Genomic DNA, 21,155 nt, shown 5'->3' with positions numbered 1-21,155 from the left:
GCATGATCCTGTTTTTAAATGTACAGGACTGGTGGGGTCTCAAAACCTTCCAACATGGAGACATTATCCTCTGCTAAGAGAAGCTTCCTTGTTTAAAAGCGGGGGGGGGCTTTTTTTTTTTTTTTTTGCCAATCTAAGCAATGCCAATTAAGGGGGGGGGAATCCCTCCTTGAAGTTGTTCAGGAAACTGACACGCAGATTAGTCACAACCAGGGTAAGAGCGAGAAGAGGACTTAGAAATCATCCAAGAACAACAGGCCAAAGGGGATTATTCCTTATCATGAGCTGGGAATGTGCAGAGGAGGGGGGGTGGGGCTGGTGAGGCAGCGTCCAGCAATGCGAGCACCCACTGATTTGGACAGACATGCCCAGGTTTTAGACACCCATCAGCAACACTTCCTATTGTTAAAGAGTCTGGAATTCACATCCCTGGGGAACTTGCAGTTCCATGGAATGCACATCCCCACATGACAAGTATGTTCTGCTACAGACTGTCTCCTCAGGCATTTGCGCAAGCCACCCGTGAGCTGCTGGCCGCCGCGAAAAAAAAATTAATCTGGGTGGGGTTTTTTTGTGGCACAATTTACAGAAGGTCCCGCTGCAGCCTGGTGTTCCTGAAGGAGCCTCCACAGGTTCACATGCACCTGGAATTCACATTCCAGAAATCTCAGCTTTCGCCTAATTAAAAAAAGAGGAAAAGCCACCAAGTTCCTAGCCCCTTATGATTGCAAAATGAAAGTGAGGGGTCGGCATGTGGCGACATGGCACCCATCGTGAGCTACTGATTAAGAACTTCTGGGGTTAAAGGGTAGGGCTTTAACCTGCTGACCTCCCCAGACAAGGAGGAGGAAGATGTAGAAAAGATGCTCTGCACGAGTGAATTATTAACGTGCTTGACAAAGACTGTAGAATTGTGCTTTTCTAAAAACAAACAAACAAAAAACAGTATGGGATAAACACATCATATATATTATTGACTCCATACACTCTTTTTGTTGTTTGGTCATTTAGTCGTGCCCGACTCTTCTTGACCCATGGACCAGAGCACGCCAGGCACTCCTGTCTTCCACTGCCTCCTGCAGTTTGGTCAAACTCATGCTGGTAGCTTCGAGAACACTATCCAACCATCTCATTCTCTGTCGTCCCCTTCTCCTTGTGCCCTCCATCTTTCCCAACATCAGGGTCTTTTCCAGGGAGTCTTCTCTTCTCATGATGTGGCCAAAAAATTGGAGTCTCAGCTTCAGGATCTGTCCTTCCAGTGAGCACTCAGGGCTGATTTCCTTCAGAATGAATAGGTTTGATCTTCTTGCAGTCCATGGGACTCTCAAGAGTCTCCCCCAGCACCATAATCCAAAAGTATCAATTCTTCGGCGATCAGCCTTCTTTATGGTCCAGCTCTCACTTCCATACATCACTACTGGGAAAACCATAGCTTTAACTATACGGACCTTTGTTGGCAAGGTGATGTCTCTACTTTTTAAGATGCTGTCTAGGTTTGTCATTGCTTTTCTCCCAAGAAGCAGGCGTCTTTTAATTTCGTGACTGCAGTCACCATCTGCAGTGATCAAGGAGCCCAGGGAAGTAAAATCTCTCACTGCCTCCATTTCTTCCCCTTCCCCTTCTATTTGCCAGGAGGTGATGGGACCAGGGACCAGTGGCCATGATCTCTTAAGCGACACCAAAGAATCATCAATTGCAGGCTACTGTAGTCAACCACTTAGGAGGTCTTAGTTAAGCTTAGTCCTGACATCACACCAAACCATGGCTAAGGAAGGGCTGCAGCTAAGCGGTCAAGCATCTACTTTGCATGCGGAAAGTCCCAGGCTTGATCCCTAGCATTTCCATGTAAAGCTGGGGAAAGCGTTTATCTGAAACGCTGAAAAGTTGCTGCCATTCAAAACAGACACTTCAGATCTAGATGGGCCAATGGTCTGGGCTCAGTATAAGGTTGCTTCCTGTTTTCCAAAGCTTTAGTGTGGCTTGGTGAAATGTCCACATGAAAAACCATTGCTCACATTCCACATGAACAAACCATCACTCACATTCCATATGAACAAACCATTGCTCACATTCCACGTGAACAAACCATTCCTTTCAAACAGTAATTAAAAAAACCAGGGAATCAAAGGAATTTGGAACCCCAATTTGTGTACGTGTGATGCCAGCAGGGCGCAATCAATCTCCTACAAATAATGCATGAAAGCCTATAACCAAGTCGGGGGCATGGCAAACGGTTTGCCAATTTAAAATTAAGGCGAAGGAGGCCCTGAACACTCTACAAGGAGGGAAGACCCCAATGCACCATCACCAGCCCTTCTTCCCACACAATAGTATGTCACACCAGAGACAGGCGGCTACCAAAACAGCAAGGGAAGAGGCTGCCCCCAGAGGACTCAAGGCAAGAAGTCCGGGCAGAAGACTCACACTCCAAAAAGGTTGCTTCATCAGCCTTCAATGTTACGCAACTCAATTACAGAAAATCACGATGCCAGGTAGGCAGAGATAACAAAATTAGCTGTGTTGGCTCATGACAGAGAGAAAGAGAAAAATCCAGACCCATCAAGTAATACCTCTATTAGGAGGAGCTAAAAAGAATCCTAAAAGAAGAAAGCTTCAGAGCTCATCTGGAGTCTTTGTCAAGCTGGAAGTTAAGCAAAATATGGGGTGGGAAGGGGGAGAGAGACCCTCTCCCTTTTTATTTTAAGATTAATCCAACATGCACTTGGGTATATTCATCTTCTCTCAGATTATCCCTCCTGCTTTTTACTTAACATTGAGCTTGAGAAAGAGCCCTAGCGAACCTGAAAGCTTGCTCACCTTTTTGTGATTTTTTTTTTTTTTGTATACATCTTTGTGAATATCTTTTTTGCCAAGATATTCCTCTTTTGCTCAAGAGGACAGGAAAAGATGGACCAAGCCTGGGCAATGAGGACTGCGTATGCAGATTCCAATGCCCCATTTTGCACACACGCAAAATCCAGATACTCTTAAAAATCAGGATTTAGAACTTCTGCTGTTAAAAACAAAGCACCCTTGATTTCAAAGAAACCCTATTTTCTACTTCCAGAGGATCCTCTGCAGTTCCTGTGAGGCAGTATGGAAGAGCTGTTACAAGGTACTGTACATGTTTGGACCTATATGTGTGTCCAGCACTCGTGTGTATTCCTACACACTACTACTAACAGGTCTGGGACATTTTGCTGGAGTTATGCATCTTTGATAGATATTTGTTTACCCTTAATCTTATAACCCCATAAAGTTGGTTTATTAGACAGCAACGTTGCAATATAACAGGCTTCCTCAACCTCGGCCCTCCAGATGTTTTTTGCCTACAACTCCCACCATCCCTAGCTAGCAGGACTAGTGGTCAGGGATGATGGGAACTGTAGTCTCAAAAACATGTGGAGGGCAGAGGTTGAGGAAGCCTGCAATATAAGATATCTGGGATAAGTACCGTAATTTGTTCTGGATAAGTACCGTATTTTGTTCCTTTGTTCTATTGTCCATTTCCTAAAAGTACCTGTCTGCTAGTTATTCTGTTTACCTTACTTAGCTGATAGTTGAAATAATATAATCCTAGTGAGAAATGACTAACTGATTATCTTTGTTTGCCAAGTTCAAAGTTTATCTTACTATTGTCTATATGTGGAGCCCATTCTTCTTACAGGAAACACAAATTAAATTTTGCTAGTAACACAAGATCACCGCGCTCATCTTTACATAAAGTCTTAAGAGATCAGAAAGGCTTCCAGGATGCATTTTAGGATAAGGCCTGATACCAGGGTCAAGAAAGCTAACTGGGGGGGTACATGATACCAAATGAAACCAACTGCACTGATGCCACAATCTACAGTGATAAACCACCGAAAGAGTTCAGATTGACAGACACTATTATGGAGCCACACCTATACAGCTTCAGAAATCACACTGCATCATGGGCCTAAGGACAGAATAATGCCATACCTCACAGGGTTGTTGTAAAATTACTGCTGAGATAGAAATCAGTGTAGAAGACAAACCACATGGTCTTTGCCAGGGGGCAAGATCAAGGCTAGGGCATCCTGAGTGGGAGCCCCTGTCCTGAAACTAAGGGGCTTGTCGCAACCACAGCCCCACACAGCACGAACTTGCCTGATCTTGTTTCCAAGCCGTTGCTGTGAGTGACCTTTTGCATTCTAGAGAGATGGCCTGTAAGCGGACACTGTTTACACAGCAGTGTGCTGTCCCCAGCCAAAGGAATAAAGCGCTCTGCTCAACACCTGTGCCTGTAGAACCAAAGAACGGAAATTCTGATGGCTGCAGCGATCGGGTTTATTTTTTTTTTAGTGAGCATGGCGCACTGGAAAGGGGGGGAAATTAAGGCCGATTCGCATATGCATTGGCAACCCAGAACAATCACAACTGCAAGAAAAGATTCTTGCACAACGGTGAGACAAATCTGTGCTGGCAGGGTGGCAAAATCCAGCTTATTTTGCAGAAAGCAACAACATCCTTATTCTTGCTGACTGAAGGAGGAACGATCGCTGAGAGGAGTGCAGAGACAAACGCCATGGTGCATCTGCAGCAGCACAAGATGCTTTCATTTGTCCCGGCTGCAACAAAACATGTCTCTCCTGTCTCAATCTCTACATCCACAGCAGGTTGCAACCTTCCAACAGATTCACCCCCAAAAGGAGCGCTCCTCCGTTGTCAAGACAGACAGATGCCAATAACCTCAGGGCAAGGCATCAAAATCGTATCCAGCAGGAATTCAGTTTAGCATGCCTGCACACACTCACATGCTTCCATAGGTCTTTGTTTTAATCAATAAAGGCTGGAATCTTGCATACATTAAAAAGAAAAAGCAAAAGAAAGGAACTCAAAAGGTAATGTTCTCAGGAAGCTGACTGAGTGCTCCATGTGCAACCGCAGGAAAGCGCTCAGCTTTCAAGAGCTCTTAGCACCTCGCATCCATCACCTTGGAAATTCACTTTGCTAAGCAGTAAATGGGCTCCGTGCCCCAGCAGCAGCAAAGCACTTGCTTTGCATAGCAAAGGTTGAAGGTTCAGTCCTCTTGTCTCTGGTTAAGATGATCATATAACAGGTGCCAGGAAAGACTGTTTACCCGAGACTTTGGAGAGTCGCTGCCTGTCAGAGCAGACAGCACTGGGTTAGATGGCCCAAGGGTGAGACTCATGCAAGTTAATGCTCTGCTTCAGGGATACTTTAAACTATAAACAAGCCTCTGTTCCACAAACAGTGGGATCATTTATTTTTAAGGGGGAGACTTAAAATGGAAGTATGGTGAGCCTGCCAACCAACCAAGTTGCCTGGTTTGCATGCCACACTAAACAATGGTTTGTTAGACTACAGCTTACTGCCATGCATGAACCCTGACCAATAGCTTAGGCCCAGGGGTCAGCAAACTTTTTCAGCAGGGGGCTGGTCCACCATCCCTCAGACCTTGTGGGGGGCCAGACTATATTTTTTTTGGGGGGGGGGGGATGAACAAATTCCTATGCCCCACAAAGAACCCAGAGATGCATTTTAAATAAAAGGACACATTCTACTCATGTAAAAACATGCTGATTCCCGGACCATCCACCGGCCGGATTTAGAAGGTAATTGGGCCTCATCTGGCCCCCGGGACTTAGTTTGCCTACCCATGAGCTTAGCTATGGCTTGCTTACTGCTAACAAACCACAGTCTCAAACCATGGCTTGTTGTCAGTTGATGACTCTTGATTTGCCTAATTGGCTGAGTTGTTACATGTGAACCCAAAACCATCCCTTAACAATGGCCCCCCCATCCTGCAACAGACTCACGCCAAACTACAAAGGCACGAGGAGCTGGAAAACAACCCAAACCTTGGAGAAACATGGTCTGTTAAAATAAACCACAGCTTAAACAAACCATGGTTTAGCATCAGGCATTTACCAGAAGAAAAGCTGCCTGATGTAATTTGTTGCAAACTCTAGCAGAAGGATCTGCAGAGCAGTCCATGCACCACACAAAAACTGGCATTCATAGACATAGACATTCATAGGCACAATAGGCAATGGCTTCTTGGTGGTGGTGCCACACTGCTTGGGGCTGCTGATTCACCTGGCTTGCTGCTCTCTTTTAGTCTTTCAACACCATATTTATTAAGAACATAGGAAGGTGCCTTATGCTGAGTCTGATTGTCGGTCCACCTAACTCAGTACTGCCTACACTGGCTGGCAGCAGCTCTCCAGGGTTTCATGCAGGAGAAGTTCCGAGTTCTACCTGGAGATGCCAGGGATTGAACCTGGGACCTTCTGTCTGCAAAGCAGATGCTTTACCAACTGAGCTATGGCCCCTCCTGAATTCACATTAGCTTCTAATTAATATCCCTGACGCATCTGCAGATGTTTGCAATAGAACTCCATCACAACCACCTGTTGATGTTCCTTTTAAAAATATCTTGCTGCTTATTGTTATAAAGGACTTACCATTTCATTGTTTTGTCTACAGTGGACTATTTTCTATTGTGCGAATGCCTCCCACCAAAAATCTTTGTAGAAAAGCAAAACCAAGGGGAGAGGACCTAGCCTAGCAGTTCTCAAACTTTTCTGCGCCCACAAAGCACTTGAAAATTGCAGGTGGTCTTAGTGAATGACTTAACAATTTTGCCGCCTGCTGTAATAGTTGTAACACTCTATGCTAGGCACTGTATGATTTCTAACTGCATTTTTTATTGCTCCTTTTATTTCCCATATATTGCAGTCTTATCGCATTACGATGTGCATCCCGCAAATCAAATTGTGATGCAATAAAATTCAAGGTATAAGAAATCTAATACAAATATTTGATGCAGGCGTGCCACAGACCCCCTGAATGAAGCTTGTGGGCCATTGGTGGTCTCTGAACCACAGTTTTGGGAACTCCCAGCTTCGTTTGATGGTTATTCCAAGCCTGTTGCGTCTCTAAGTAGATTCAAAGGCAAGTAAGAGATGACATGATAGAAGAGGTGGCAGTGCAGAGAAAGTGGATAGGGAGCAAGTTTTTATTTCTCTATCGTAACACAAGAAATTGTGGACATCCAGCGAGGTTGAATAATGGAGGATTCGGGACAGATAAAAAAATGACTTATTGTTCAACTGTGGAACTCCCTCCCACAAGGATGGCCACTAGCCAGGGTGGCTTAGACAAATTCATGGAGAAAGCTATTGACGGCTACTAGCCAGGATGGTTAAACTTTACCCTCCGTAGTTGGAGGCAGGAATGCTTCCGAATACGAGATGCTGGAAACCAGGGGAGAGTGATGTCTTCTGATCAGGTCCAGATGTTTCAGTGGGAAACGTGCATGGCCTTTGAAAGAACAGGATGCTGAACTGCATGGGCCACTGGCCTGATCCAGCAGGCTCTTCTTGCGTTCTTCTGCAGGGATGCATTGAAGCAAGACTGAACAAACCTCCCCCTGCCAAAAAAACAACAACACAAGAGCACAGCCACAGCCACAGCCAAAGTTGCAGATGGCACAGCAGGGTCACTGTTCACGGCTGCTGCACTATTGAGTCTGGGATGCACGATTCCTTGCCATAAGTGTGCATTTAAGAAGCAAGAAGAGACAAGACAGAAATTCGTTTGGAACGTGTCAGCCGCAGCCTCCAAACATTCCCCCCGCTTTTGCTTTTCCATGGAAGCGCGACTCTTCCTTCAAATCCCCTCCAGTTGCCCATCTGCACTCTATGCTTAAAACAATGTCATGTGACTTTAAGCAGCAATGGCTTCCCCCCCAAAGGATTCTGGGAGCTTGGAGTTTGTTTTGGTTTTCCCCCATAGGTTTTATTAAAGTGCAGTTGGTTGCATTATTGGACTGGGACTCGGGAGATCAGGATTCAAATCCCCCAAGTGGCCATGAAGCTCCCTGAGTGTGACCTTGGGCCAATCCCTGCCTCACAGAGTTATTGTGTGGGGATTAAATGAGGAGGGGGAGAACCATGCACGCCGCCTTTAACTCCTTGGAGAAAGAGACAGGTTATAAATGAACAGGTCAGGACAGACACACCCACACAATCAAGGTTTAGTAAAGATCTACATGAAAAACGGAGAGACGTGCTTCTCCCTCATAAGATTAGGATCATTCAATGAAGCTGGACTGTGGGAAATCCATGACAGGCTTTTGTTTTTTAGCACAGCGCATGGTTACGGAATTCACTCCCTTGACATGTAAGGTAAAGGTAAAGGGACCCCTGACCATTAGGTCCAGTTGTGACCGACTCTGGGGTTGTGGCGCTCATCTCGCTTTATTGGCCGAGGGAGCCGGCGTACACCTTCCGGGTCATGTGGCCAACAGGACTAAGCCGCTTCTGGTGAACCAGAGCAGTGCACGGAAACGCCGTTTACCTTCCCGCTGGAGCGGTACCTATTTATCTACTTGCACTTTGACGTGCTTTCGAACTGCTAGGTGGGCAGGAGCAGGGACCGAGCAATGGGAGCTCACCCCGTTGCGGGGATTCAAACCGCCAACCTTCTGATCGGCAAGTCCTAGGCTCTGTGGTTTAACCCATAGCGCCACCCGCGTTCCTCCCTTGACATGTAGTGATGGCTTTAAAGGATTACAGAGGTCCGTGGAGAAATCTATGGACCACAATGGCTATGTTTGATCAACCTGCACTCAGTGCCTCTGAACCCTGCTTGCTGAGAATCACAGGTGGGGAGAATTCTGATGCGCTCAGGTCGTGTTTCCCACTGCGGCATGGGGCTGGCAACTGTGAGGACAGGGTCCTGGCTACATGGGCCCCCTTTGGCCTGACGCCTACGCCCCCCACCCCATCTGCTAATGTGAGCAGTTCATCTGACAGGTTTAAGAGCGCCACTTGCACTGAGCATTGTACATGGTGCGCTGGAGGAGGGTGCACACCCCGCCCAGAGCCATGCGTTGCACAAGACAGTATAGAGGAAGAGGGGGAACCAAGCACAGAAGCAATTAGAGGCCCTGCAAGTCACACGAGGAAACTGGGGTCATCTGGGTTCGGGACAGGACAGGATAGGGAGAGAGAAAGAACGAACCGAAGATCGCATCTTGCTTCCTAGTAATAAATTAGCACACTTGTCTTGTTCCTCGGATAAGACATGCTGTTCTCCAATTCTAAGACAAAGGCCTTTTCAGGTTTTATTTAAATGCGTCTACTGCCAGACCTGAAGTTACAGGAAGAGAAAGGATTCCCTCGCCCCCAATAGAGCTAGCTAGATGGACCAAGAGTCTGAGTACTTCAAGCTTTTCCTAGTTCCTATGGAGAGTGTGACGAGGGGCGTGGCCTGGAGAGAATTCCAGGGGCCACACAGAAAGGCTTGGAGGGCCAGAGACACCCTGCGCTTGTAAGTGAACGTACAACACGCCAGCTTCCCAGGCAGCTCTCAGAACCAGGATTTCTCTGCCCCAGCTGAAAGGGCCTCTCCCGGTCAGTGTAGATGAGACTGAACTAGGTGGACCAATCGCTTGACTCAATAGAAGGCAAGTTTCCTGTGCTGCTGTGACTTGGGCGCATCGCAAAATTGGCTGCATAGCATACTTTCTCCAGAAGATTTCTTAGATCTGTCACCGGGACCCCTCTGTGACTCAGCACACACTAAAGAAATACTGCTCTCCCTTCGAGGACGGACTTTTGTTTGTTTCTGTTTTACTCTGAAAGCTGAAGCGACATCACCTGCGTTCCGGAGCAGAACACCCTGACCTCTGGCTGGGAAGTGTTTCTCTGCAACACGCTAATTGCCCCGGCCTACCGATAAAACAAAGCATGCTGTTGCTCAACCCTGCAGCTAATCGTTGGGGACAATTACAGGGCGCCCTCCCAACCCTCAGGTGCAAATTTCTCACGAGAAGAATGGCCTCTGGCACCTTCATCAGGTCAGCACTGCAAGACGGGTGAGACAACCGGCTGTACTCAGTGCTAGTCCTACTCACTAGCAGACCCCTCAAAATGAATGGCCAGGAACCACCTCTAGCCCCATTCATTTCAATGGGTCTACTTGGAGCAGGACTTAAAAGTTAGAGACAACCTAACAGCAGAACGGCAAATTTTAAAAAAATAAAACATTAGAAGCCACATAATATATTAAGATAAAGGATTAAGATAAAAACAAAGAGGGAAAGGATTTGCTGAATTAACTAATTGAACTGGAATACAAAAAAGGGGGGTGTGAGGAGGTCAGGGAAATAAGCAAACGAAAGACAAGATATGGAAAGATTGACTGTTTTTATTTTTCTGTACTTTGTATTTTCTTTTTTCCTTCTTATTTTTGTAACATTTTGAAACTTTAATAAATATTTTTTTTAAAAAATAGAAGCCACATTTTCACAAGAAGTCCCGTGTATAAGACCACATTTTCACAAGAAGTTCTGTGTATAAGACTAGGTTTTTTAAATTTAAAAATTCTGTTCAAAATCATGGGCCGTCTTCTATACTGATACAATCTCCCTCCATTTTCTCAATTTGGAGTCCCCAAAAATGGGCGTCTTATACATGGGGGCGTGTTATACACAGAAAAATACGGTATAAATAAATAAATAAATAAATAAATAAATAAATAAATAAATAATAATAGAATTTATATACCACCCCTATACCTGGGGGTCTCAGGGCGGTTCAGAGAATAATGTTTGGAAGGCAGAGAGAAAGAGGTAGTGATTTGGGCAAAAGGTTTCAAGGAACATAGGAAACTGCCTTATACCAAGTCAGGCAAGTTGTCCATCTAGTTCAATATTGTCTACACTGGCTGGCAGCAGCTCACCAGGGTTTCAGCCAGGACTCTTTCCCAGCCCTACCTGGAAACACTGGAGTTTGAACCTGGGAGCATCCTAATAGACAGATCAGTCTTCCTTATACTACATGCAGGGCCAGCTCAGCCAGATGTGGTGCAGATGTTTTGGACCACAACTTCCATCAGCCTCAGATGACACAGCTGATGGACTCGCCTCTACATTGTTCCATTGAACCATGTTTAGCTGGTGATACATCATGATGCAGCAAACCTGATATCACCCACCCCAATGGGCGCTCACCTCTGAAACATCTGGAGGGCACCAGGTTGGCAAAGGCACCACTGGCAAAGCACTGGGTCCTAGCAGAATACTTTCATTGGACACACACCTCAAGGGCAGAAGCTATGGTTTTCCATACTATGGTTTGTTTTTTTTACAAAACAAATGTATTTTCTATAGCTATATGAGAAATACAATATATATTCTCTCTAAATATGTAATATGGGGGGGGATAGGGCTGTGATGTTTTAAAAAAACCTCAGGTACTAGGTGAATAGAAAAAAACTTTCAAGAAGCTCCCCTAAAATCAGGCAGATTCCCTCCCCCCAATGCAAGTAATTCAAGGTATTGTCCTAGGAGAGGCATCCCTGCCTTCACATCTATAAAGGAATGCCTTTCCTTACCATCTAAATTAGGAGTGGGGAACTTTAGATCTCCTAATGTTGGACTCCAATTCCCATCAGACCCAGTCAGCATGCTCAATGGTCAGGAATGGTGCGAGTTTTAGTTCAGCAGCACCCAGAGGGTCCACAGGTTCTGGTCTAAAGGCTCCTTGGAGCTGGGAGCACCATCCAGAAAAAGGAGGCTCACTGTTGTGTCTCTGCACGAGTGCCTGCTCTGACTTTTAATTTAATCAAACATGGCCGAGAATAATGATAATAATAATAATTTATTATTTATACCCTGCCCATCTGGCTGGGTTTCCCCAGCCACTCTGGGCGGCTTCCAACAGAATATTAAAATATAGTGGTACCTCGGGTTAAGAACTTAATTCGTTCTGGAGTCCATTCTTAACCTGAAACTGTTCTTAACCTGAGGTACCACTTTAGCTAATGGTGCCTCCCGCTGCCACCACGCTGCCGCCGCGCAATTTCTGTTCTCATCCTGGAGCAAAGTACTTAACCTGAGGTACTATTTCTGTGTTAGCGGAGTCTGTAACCTGAGGTACCACTGTACAATAGTCTATTAAACATTAAAAGCTTCCCTAAACAGGGCTGCCTTCAGATGTCTTCTAAAAGCCTGGTAGTTGTTTTTCTCTTTGACATCTGGTAGGAGGGCGTTCCACAGGGCAGGTGCCACCACCAAGAAGGCCCTCTGCCTGGTTCCCTGTAACCTGGCTTCTCGCAGCGAGGGAATCTGCTACCTTTCCGATGGCGGTGGACTAACAACTCCCATCCACCCCAGTCAGCATGGCCAATAGTCAGGGGCAATGGGAGTTGTAGTCCTGCAACACCTCTAAGTCACCACATTGGCTATCTGTGATGTAAATACCTTTTTTACGCTTTGTCCTTCTGAACTTCTTTGTAAAAAACAACCCTTACCTGCAGATCCAGTCAAACTGAATCAACTAAAAGCTAACCTGATTAATAGAAATAGACATACAGGCTAGGGATCCCGCCCCCGACACACACTTCAGAGAATGAAGCAAAGTCGGGGGGGGGGTGTCATAAAGGGCGCAAGAGCAGGAAAATTGCTCACTGCAACCTCTCTCTCTCGCAGAACTGCTGGGAGAAGTCAGGACCTAGCTTAGCACTGCCTGCACTGACCGGCAGCAGCTCACCAGGATTTCCAACAGAGTTTCTCTCCCAGGCCTGCCTGGAGAGACAGGGGGTTGAAAGTGGGACATTCTGCATGAAAAGCATGTGCTCTGCCACCAAGCTACACAGTTGCCCCATGAGCTCAATTTGGGACACAGGTAAAGGATGCAGAAGAACAGGCCCCAAGCTGATGGGAGCTGCGGTCTAAACAAAAACATCTGGTGCTCCTGGGTAACAGCAAATGCTTTTGCAAAAGCAATCAGGCAGGCTCCAACTTCTCAAATGCTGGTTCTTCTCCTCCCTTCACTCCACTCCTGCCCCAAACAAGCAAAGCCCACGGAGATATTTCCAAGCCCCTTTCTATAGGGATTCAGCAACAGGGCAGCTGGATCCCCAGCTCAGCCCAGTGGCTTGGTGGGTGGCCTGGGGCAAGTCATTCTCCAGATGTACAGAGAGAATGGAAAAGCATCCGAAGTTTGGAAGGTTCCCAGGGTCTGGGAAACATGACGATGGCACCAAATGCTTTTTCAGAAGTCTTTTCTCAAGGAGGCCAGTTCCAGATAGGATGCAGAAACCAGACACCGGTGCGAACGGTGGCTCCCCAGAGGCCTACCTCGCAAGGTTGATGGGAAGATCGAGCAGGCAGAAAGGGGAAAAAGTGCCCACATGAGCATCTGAGAGTCAAGTTAAGTTTGCTTCTGTAAGAGCAACTGTTTTAAGAGACCTCGAGAATGCCTGAAATATCTGTGAAAGCGCTGCCACATCTAGTCGTGCTAAGATCTAATAAAAACTACACGCCCAGAGTGAGATCCAGCTGCCAGCCATGCCCTTTCTGATTACAATTTCAATGGGAGGGTTTATGATCAATGGGAATCAAAACTCCCAATGTGAAGAACTGTGGCTCAGCGGGAGAACACGGCTCTGCATGCCACAGGTACAATTCTCAGCCTCTCCAGGCGGGGATGGGAAGACAGAAGCCCTAGAGGAACAGCTGCCAGCCAGAGTAGACAATACTGAGCAAAGATCTGACTTAGAAGAAAGCAGCTGCTCCCAAGTTCCTAGAAGTGCTTTCAGGTATTGGTTATACAGTACAGGCAGCCATGAGTAGGAAGAAATAAATGTTTTTCCTGGCTTTTAACAAACACACACACCAAATCGCCAATTTGCTCAACTTTTTGGAACATGCATCCCAGGGTTTGTCAGCTCCAAAATTATCCCACACTTCTTTCTGCAAAATGATTCATACAACGATCCTTTACTTACTTAGTAAAAAAGACACATAGACAGAACATTTTTAAGAGTCCAGGAAGTGTGCCCAAGACTGCTGTCTCAACATTATGCCATTTGAAAAGCAAAGAAATAACCAAAAGGGCATTTTTATTTTGCTAAAGAGCTTTCAGCCCCTTACAACAACATCAGGGCGAGTCAAACACTCAGCGAATCCACTGATCCGGAGAGGATGAAAACTCTTCTGCATTCACACACAGCTAAAGGGGCAGCGACTCCGAATCAAGAGACTCCAAGTTTACAGGAACAGGGAGGGGTAGGGGGAAAAACAACTCCCTTTCGCGGATATATCCCACCACTTTCCGGTCTTACCTCCCAACAAATCCGGAGCACACCATTCCGAGGTAGATTTTTTTAATTATTATTCCTCCCGAAGCCTGCTCGTAGATCAGAGGTTTTGTTGGCGGGGGTTGCAAAATAAGGCTTCTCGTCAACTCTGCGGTTGCAGGACAGTTGGGTTCTTTTCCCTCCTCCTACCCTGAACAAAGCGGCCAAAGAGTCTTGCGAGCAATATTGCAAATCTCTCTCTCTCTCTGTGCTTGCATGCACACGAGCTCGGAGCATGTACCTCGGGGTGGGTTGCAAACTCGGTGGACGACGAAGGCGGCAGCGAAGCCCCGGGTCTCTCGGATCGCCTTCACTCCCAGCGCTCCCCGCCTTGAATCCGACGCCAGGCCAGAGTCTCCGCTACTAAGAAGCCGAGCAGCGTCGCGTCACATGGGCTCCAAATAACCTCCCAGCTGCCCGGCCCAGCTCCTCCTCTTAAAGGAGACCAAGAGGGCAGGGCGCAGGAGGGGAGGGGCCGGGCGATTGCAAAGGACTGGATCCCAGCGATGCAATACACGCACGTTTCCTTCCCCGGGAGTAAAACTCCTATGGGAACCGCACGAGTTCATCTTTACGCGTCAGCTGGGAATTGCAGCATATGTTGAAGCAATCCCGGCCTATGAAAGGCAGTACGGTGCACTGGTTAGAGTCCCGGGTTCAAATCCGGCCCCCTCGGCCATGAAGCCCACTGGGTAAGACGCATATAGGCCAATTTGAGCTCCTTGGGAGGAAAAGGTGGGACAGAAATGTGATAAATGAGTAAAATAAATCAAGGACACTGAAAGCACATGGCTCCCTTCCCAACCCCCCCCCCCACTGGGAACTGTAGTTTGTTAAGGGTGCTGTGAATTGTAACTCCGAGGGAAACTACAGTTCCCAGGACTAGGAGCTGGGGGGGGGGCTGGGTTCAAAATCTCCCACTTGGCCATGAAGTTTACTGGACCTTGGACCGGCCACTGCCTCTCTGCAGGGTTGTGGAGATTAAATGGGGGGTTGGAGGAAGAAGCATGCCATCCTACTTTAGCACTTTGGGAGAAAAAGGTGGGATAGAATAAAGGACTAGGAGTGCATACTCCAGGGGTATATTGGGACTACAACTCCCACCGTCCCTGACTACTGGTCATGCAACCCGCTGGGGTACCGCTAGGCGTTCGGGGAACCGAGCAATATCGGGTGGGCGCCACGCTGTCCATCTCTGGCGTGGGCGATTGTTGCTGTTGTTTTCATTCTATGCAAATAGTTCCAGTTTGTTTTTTTCAGAGGTGCAATTGCCGGCGAGGTGTTTTTGTGGCGGAAACAACTGGTCTGAGATGTTCCGTGGGAAACGATTCACAGAGGAAATTGATAGTAATTAACTGTTTTCTGGATGGTATTCTTGCGTGGCGAGCTTAATTGCTTTGATGAGATGCTCCGTGGGAAACGATTTTTTAAATGAGATCGATAATAATAATCGCCGTAGTCACCGTCAAAGTCATCCGAAAGGGCACACCCTTACGTGGGAATAAAGGTTTTAGGAATGTCGGCGCTCAAGGTAGGTTCACACGGCGCACAGAACTAAGCCGGTTTACTCGGGAGTAAGCCCCTCCGTCGCTTCGTGGAACTTGCCTCCAAGTTACCAATGCAGATCGGGTTGCAGTCTTAAGATCGGATCCAAGTAACTTCTACTCAAGAGTAGGCCCGTTGAAATTCATGGCATCGGCTTATTTATTTACTGCATTTATAGCCTACCTTTTCCTCCAAGGAGCTCAAGGTGGGGTAGATGGTTGTGTGTCCCCCATTTCATCCCCACAATAACGCTGTGAGGTAGGTTAGGTTGTGAGGCAGCAGCTGGTCTTCGGTGTCCTAGTTCAACACTCTAACCACTACACAACGCTGCCTCAGCACCATTAATTTCAATGAGTCTACTCTGAGTATATCAGCTACTTAGCACAATTGCAAAGCATGCTTATCCGAGTGTAAACTCGATGATGGGCAGTTGATCGAACCCATAAGCAGCAAGGCTACAATGCAGTTCAGTGCATGCTTTTCTTGGGAGCAAATTCTTTATACAGTGGTACCTCAGGTTAAGTACTCAATTCGTTCTGGAGGTCTGTTCTTAACCTGAAACTGTTCTTAACCTGAAGCACCACTTTAGCTAATGAGGCCCCCTGCTGCTGCCGCGCCGCCAGAGCACAATTTCTGTTCTCATCCTGAAGCAACTTTCTTAACCCAAGGTAATATTTCTGGGTTAGCAGAGTCTGTAACCTGAAGTGTCTGTAACCCGAGGTACCACTCTAATCAATACATCATTTACGTACAGGTCAGCTACATACAGTATAGACAAGGAGGTTGAGATCCAATGATGCACACTTCCCTGGGAGTAAATTCTATGGAAGTCAATGGCACTTGATGCTCAGGTAAGTTTACAACACACCCTTAGCCATGTTTACTCGGGGGTAAAAGTATCTCTGCGTTCAAATGAGGTTTACTTCCAAGGAAAGACCTTAGCTCAGCATTAGCTTTGAACACAGAAAGTCCCAGGTTCAACAATTCTGTGGGCCAGGAGAAAAAACTGTGGTGATTCAGATGCATTCTGCATGTGCTCAGAGGTATGATAGTCTTTTTGCATTTGCTGGTGCTGAGCTCTGGTACCGAAAAGCAGACCAGGAGGCGGGTGAGGGAAGAGCACTCTTTTAGTTCTCCTTGGAAAAGACAGGGACAGTTGCTCTCAACATAAACCACCTCACAGGGTTGTGGTGAGGATAAAAAGTAGGAAAGGGGGAAGACACAAGTGTGCCACCTTGAGCTCATTGGAAGAAAGGGAATATAAATGTCATAAACAACTGCACAGCTCTGAAAGCTAAGCAAAGTCTCCATATATAGAAGCAGTATACAGTGGTACCTCGCAAGACGAATGCCTCGCAAGACAAAAAACTCGCTAGACGAAAGGGTTTTTTGTTTTTTGAGCTGCTTCGCAAGACGATTTTCCCTATGGGCTTGCTTCGCAAGACGGAAACGTCTTGCAAGTTTGTTTCCTTTTTCTTAACACCGTTAATACAGTTGCGACTTGACTTCGAGGAGCAACTCATAGAACGCGGTGTGGTAGCCTTTTTTGAGGTTTTTAAAGACTGGTGATTTTTGAAGCTTTTCCAAAACTTTCCCGACACCGTGCTTCGCAAGACGAAAAAAACCGCAAGACGACAAAACTCGCGGAACGAATTAATTTCGTCTTGCGAGGCACCACTGTATCTCAGAGAACCAGATGCTAGTGGAACACTAGGTTTAAAACTAGCTGTCAGACAGGGAGACTCAGCTCCAGAACATAGAAAAGGAATAAGAGAGTGCCTCTAATTTCATGCATAGTACGGTAAATTTCAATCATGAATGAGAAACCAGAGGCAAGGCCTCTTGCATCTTGAGATTTAGGCTACAATCCATATCACACTGAAAGAGGGTGTCAGGCTCAGTAACACTTATTACTGAGTAAGCACGTTTAGGATTGATGGCTCCTTACAGGGCAGAGCATCCTGATCAGAAAGCATCATTTCCAGAGTGTGTCTTGATTTCCACCTTCCTCTGGTAATCGAACCTCTGGTTTTTCATAGACAGTTACATGGTGGCATACCATTCCCTTGCTACAAAGACTGGAGGTTAATAGCCGGGGTGGGGGGTGGGGTTGACTGATGTTTCCATCAATAGGAGCTAATGGGTGGGAGATGGTCTCCTGATAACTGGGGATCTCTCTGTTTTGGAATGAGCTGCCCATCAGAGTTTGGGGAAAGTGGCAACCCTGTCAGAGAGGAGGGTGCAGGGATATGTGACAATCAGCCGTTGAAGTGTGGGAGAGCCAAACACTCTGTGTGCAGGCTTTGGCGACTTGCAAAGTTGTATGTATAGCAAATTTTACAACAACAACAAAAGCTTTTAAAGTCTTGGCCAAAAGAAAGCAAACTTACATAGCACTGAATTACTTGACATGCAGGAAAGCAAGGAACAGGTGACAATATTCAGCTCATAAAATCCACCCAGCTGTCTGTGCATGTCGATTTGCACAAGCCTATGCAGGTACAGTGGTAACTCGGGTTACAGACACTTCAGGTTACAGACTCCGCTAACCCAGAAATAGTACCTCAGGTTAAGAATTTTGCTTCAGGATGAGAACAGAAATTGTATTCCAGCGGCGCGGCAGCAACAGGAGGCCCCATTAGCTAAAGTGGTGCTTCAGGTTAAGAACAGTTTCAGGTTAAGAATGGACCTCCAGAACGAATTAAGTTCTTAACCCAAGGTACCACTGTATTGAGTTAAAATGTCTTTTTAAAGACTCTAGCCCTCTGCAATCTTATTTATTCTTCATTCCTTTAAAAGCATGTTCTTTTCTGCTCTTCTGCTAGGGAAGGAAAAAGGCTCTCGGCGTGGTTTACAAATATCAGTAATGGCAGCCCGTGAAAAAGGCAAATTCCATGCTACGGATCATTAGGAAAGGAACAGAAAATAAAAATGACATTTCGCAAATCTGTGGTGCAACTGCATTTGGAATACTGTTCACAGTTCTGGTCGCCTCAACTCAAAATGGATATTGTAGAGTTGGAAAAGTTCAGAAATGGGCAAGCAGAATGATCATGGGGGTGACCCTCAACGCAGCAACACTAAGCCAGCAGAACCAATGGTCTCTCTTGAAGACCTAAGTTTTTCAAGTGGCGCCACCTGGTGATCACAACCGGTAGCGCAGTGCCTCTTACATCCTTCCCGCTGGGTCACGCCGGCCTGTTGACATCCCTTGACATCACATTTGGGAGAACTCCCTTCTGCACATCAGCCTTGGACATTCTTTTCCCTTGGTTTATGTTGTCAGAAGAGTGGGTTGTGGGGAGAATATTTTGCTTTTATCTTTGGATGAAGCAGCTGGGGGGCTGCCCAGGCCATTCTGTTCAAGGAAACAAGAGATTGATTGCTCTGGTTGCACCATAAAAAGGGGATGCATTTGCTGTTCTCCAGTCCGCTAGGGGCATGACATCAGAGAGCATTGCTATGTTATTGTGACCCTGTGGGTCCTCAGCGCATGGGCACAGATAAGAACAGCAGCTTGCATGCGGAGGGGAGGAGGCCTGAGTCACTGGGCTGACGGGAAAACAAAAGTTCATTCGGCCCAGACTTTTCCTAGAATGCTATCTCAGAACAGCTGGGATCCATCTGACCTTCCCAGTTGCTAGAATAGGGCTCCATCTGCACTATACATTTAAACATTTTAAACAACCATGGTTCCCGCCCCCCCCCCCCCGAATTCTGGGAGGCTGTTAAAAGTGCTGAGAGTTGACCCCTTTCCCCACCCTCACAAATACAACTCTCAACGTGGTTTAACCATCAAGGAACTCTGGGAGGGAATAGGGCTCTCCTAATAACTCCCATGGTTGGACAGTGTTCTCGAAGCTACCAGCATGAGTTTGACCAAACTTCAGGAGGCAGTGGAAGACAGGAGGGCCTGGCGTGCTCTGGTCCATGGGGTCACAAAGAGTCGGACACGACTAAACAACAACAATAACTCCCAGAATCCTTAGCAAACCACAGTTCCCAGGATTCTTTGAGGGAAGCTGTGACTTTGTAAGGCCTGAAAACCAGCTGACAGGTCACATGACTTAAGTTTTAAGCAGTCATGGCCTCCCCCAAAGAATCCTGGGAAGTGTCATTTACTAAAGAGTGCCGAGAGTGTTTAGCAGAGGAGACCCGCTATTCCTCTTAACAGAGCTGCAATTACCACAGTCCCCACAGGGACTGACTGTTAATACTCGGGGACTGTAGCACGGTGAGGGTTTAACAGCAGAACGAACTCCCTCAGAACTCTCCTTCACTGGAGGTTTTTAAGCAGAGGTTGGCTGGCCATCTGTCACCTGTGATCTCTGCACTGCAGGGGGCTAGAATGGATGACCTTTGGGCACCGCCCCATGAGGAAAAACAGGAAGGTGCTACACACCCCTTCCCAAGCCTTGCTTACTGGGGTTGCATGGTGGCAGCTTCCAGTGAGATCTCTCAGAGCTGTCACAAGATCTTGGTGGAAGCCGCTGCCTACAAATCTCTGAGTCTATGTGGGGGAATAGGGCTCTCTTTTCAACCCTCAGCACTCTGCACCCCTTTTTAAATGGTTTTTATCAATGCACACATAAAATGCATATATTTGCACAATCAGAAAAAAATTACATATTCAGTCAAAACACCGGTGATGGAAAAAACACCCATAACAAAACACAACTCCCAGACGCCGTGGCTGTGGGAAAGCCAGCAAAGTGAAAGCACTGAGTGAGCTTTTTGTTAGTGGCTTGGGCTCCCCAGGCTGTTTCAACACCAGCATGTTTCCCTTAAGAGAGGGGCCTTCAGCCAGGTTACTCATAGAATAGAAGAATTCTAGAGCTGGAAGATACCCCCAAGGGTCATCTAGTCCAACCCCCTGCAACTCCTACTGTCAGAAAGTTCTTCCCAATGTTTAGCCAGAATCTCTCTTTTTTTGTCAATTGAATCCATAAAAAGGTAAAGGTACCCCTGCCCGTACGGGTCAGTCTTGACAGACTCTAGGGTTGTGCGCCCATCTCACTCAAGAGGCCGGGGGCCAGCGCTGTCCGGAGACACTTCCGGGTCACGTGGCCAGCGTGACATCGCTGCTCTGGCGAGCCAGAGCCGCACACGGAAACGCCGTTTACCTTCCCGCTAGTAAGCGGTCCCTATTTATCTACTTGCACCCGGGAGTGCTTTCGAACTGCTAGGTTGGCAGGCGCTGGGACCGAGCAACGGGAGCGCACCCCGCCATGGGGATTTGAACCGCCGACCTTTCAATCGGCAAGCCCTAGGCGCTGAGGCTTTTACCCACAGCGCCACCCGCGTCCCATTTAATCCATTGAATCCATTGTTGTTGTTGTTGTTTAGTCGTTTAGTCGTGTCCGACTCTTCGTGACCCCATGGACCAGAGCACGCCAGGCACCTCTGTCCTCCACTACCTCCCGCAGTTTGGTCAAACTCATGCTGGTAACCTCAAAAACGCTATCCAACCA

The 21,155-nt window shown here is 46.9% G+C and overlaps 1 protein-coding gene across 2 annotated transcripts in view; it reads right to left on the bottom strand.

The window, feature by feature from the left end:
* Nucleotides 1-14,560, bottom strand: part of SPSB1 (splA/ryanodine receptor domain and SOCS box containing 1) — a 35,210-nt gene extending 20,650 nt beyond the window's left edge. The window contains exon 1 of one of the 2 annotated variants that reach the window (XM_028740733.2): nucleotides 14,125-14,560. The gene's annotated coding sequence lies outside the window, so the exon portion shown is untranslated. The remainder of the gene's footprint in view (nucleotides 1-14,124) is intronic. The other variant, XM_028740734.2, reaches the window with a different exon arrangement.
* Between the last annotated feature and the right edge of the window lie 6,595 nt (nucleotides 14,561-21,155).

The sequence above is a fragment of the Podarcis muralis genome, chromosome 7, assembly GCF_964188315.1.
Source record: "Podarcis muralis chromosome 7, rPodMur119.hap1.1, whole genome shotgun sequence".
Lineage (NCBI taxonomy): Eukaryota > Metazoa > Chordata > Lepidosauria > Squamata > Lacertidae > Podarcis > Podarcis muralis.
The sequence above is the reverse complement of the archived record's forward strand: the minus strand, read 5'-3'. Positions and strand labels throughout refer to the sequence as shown.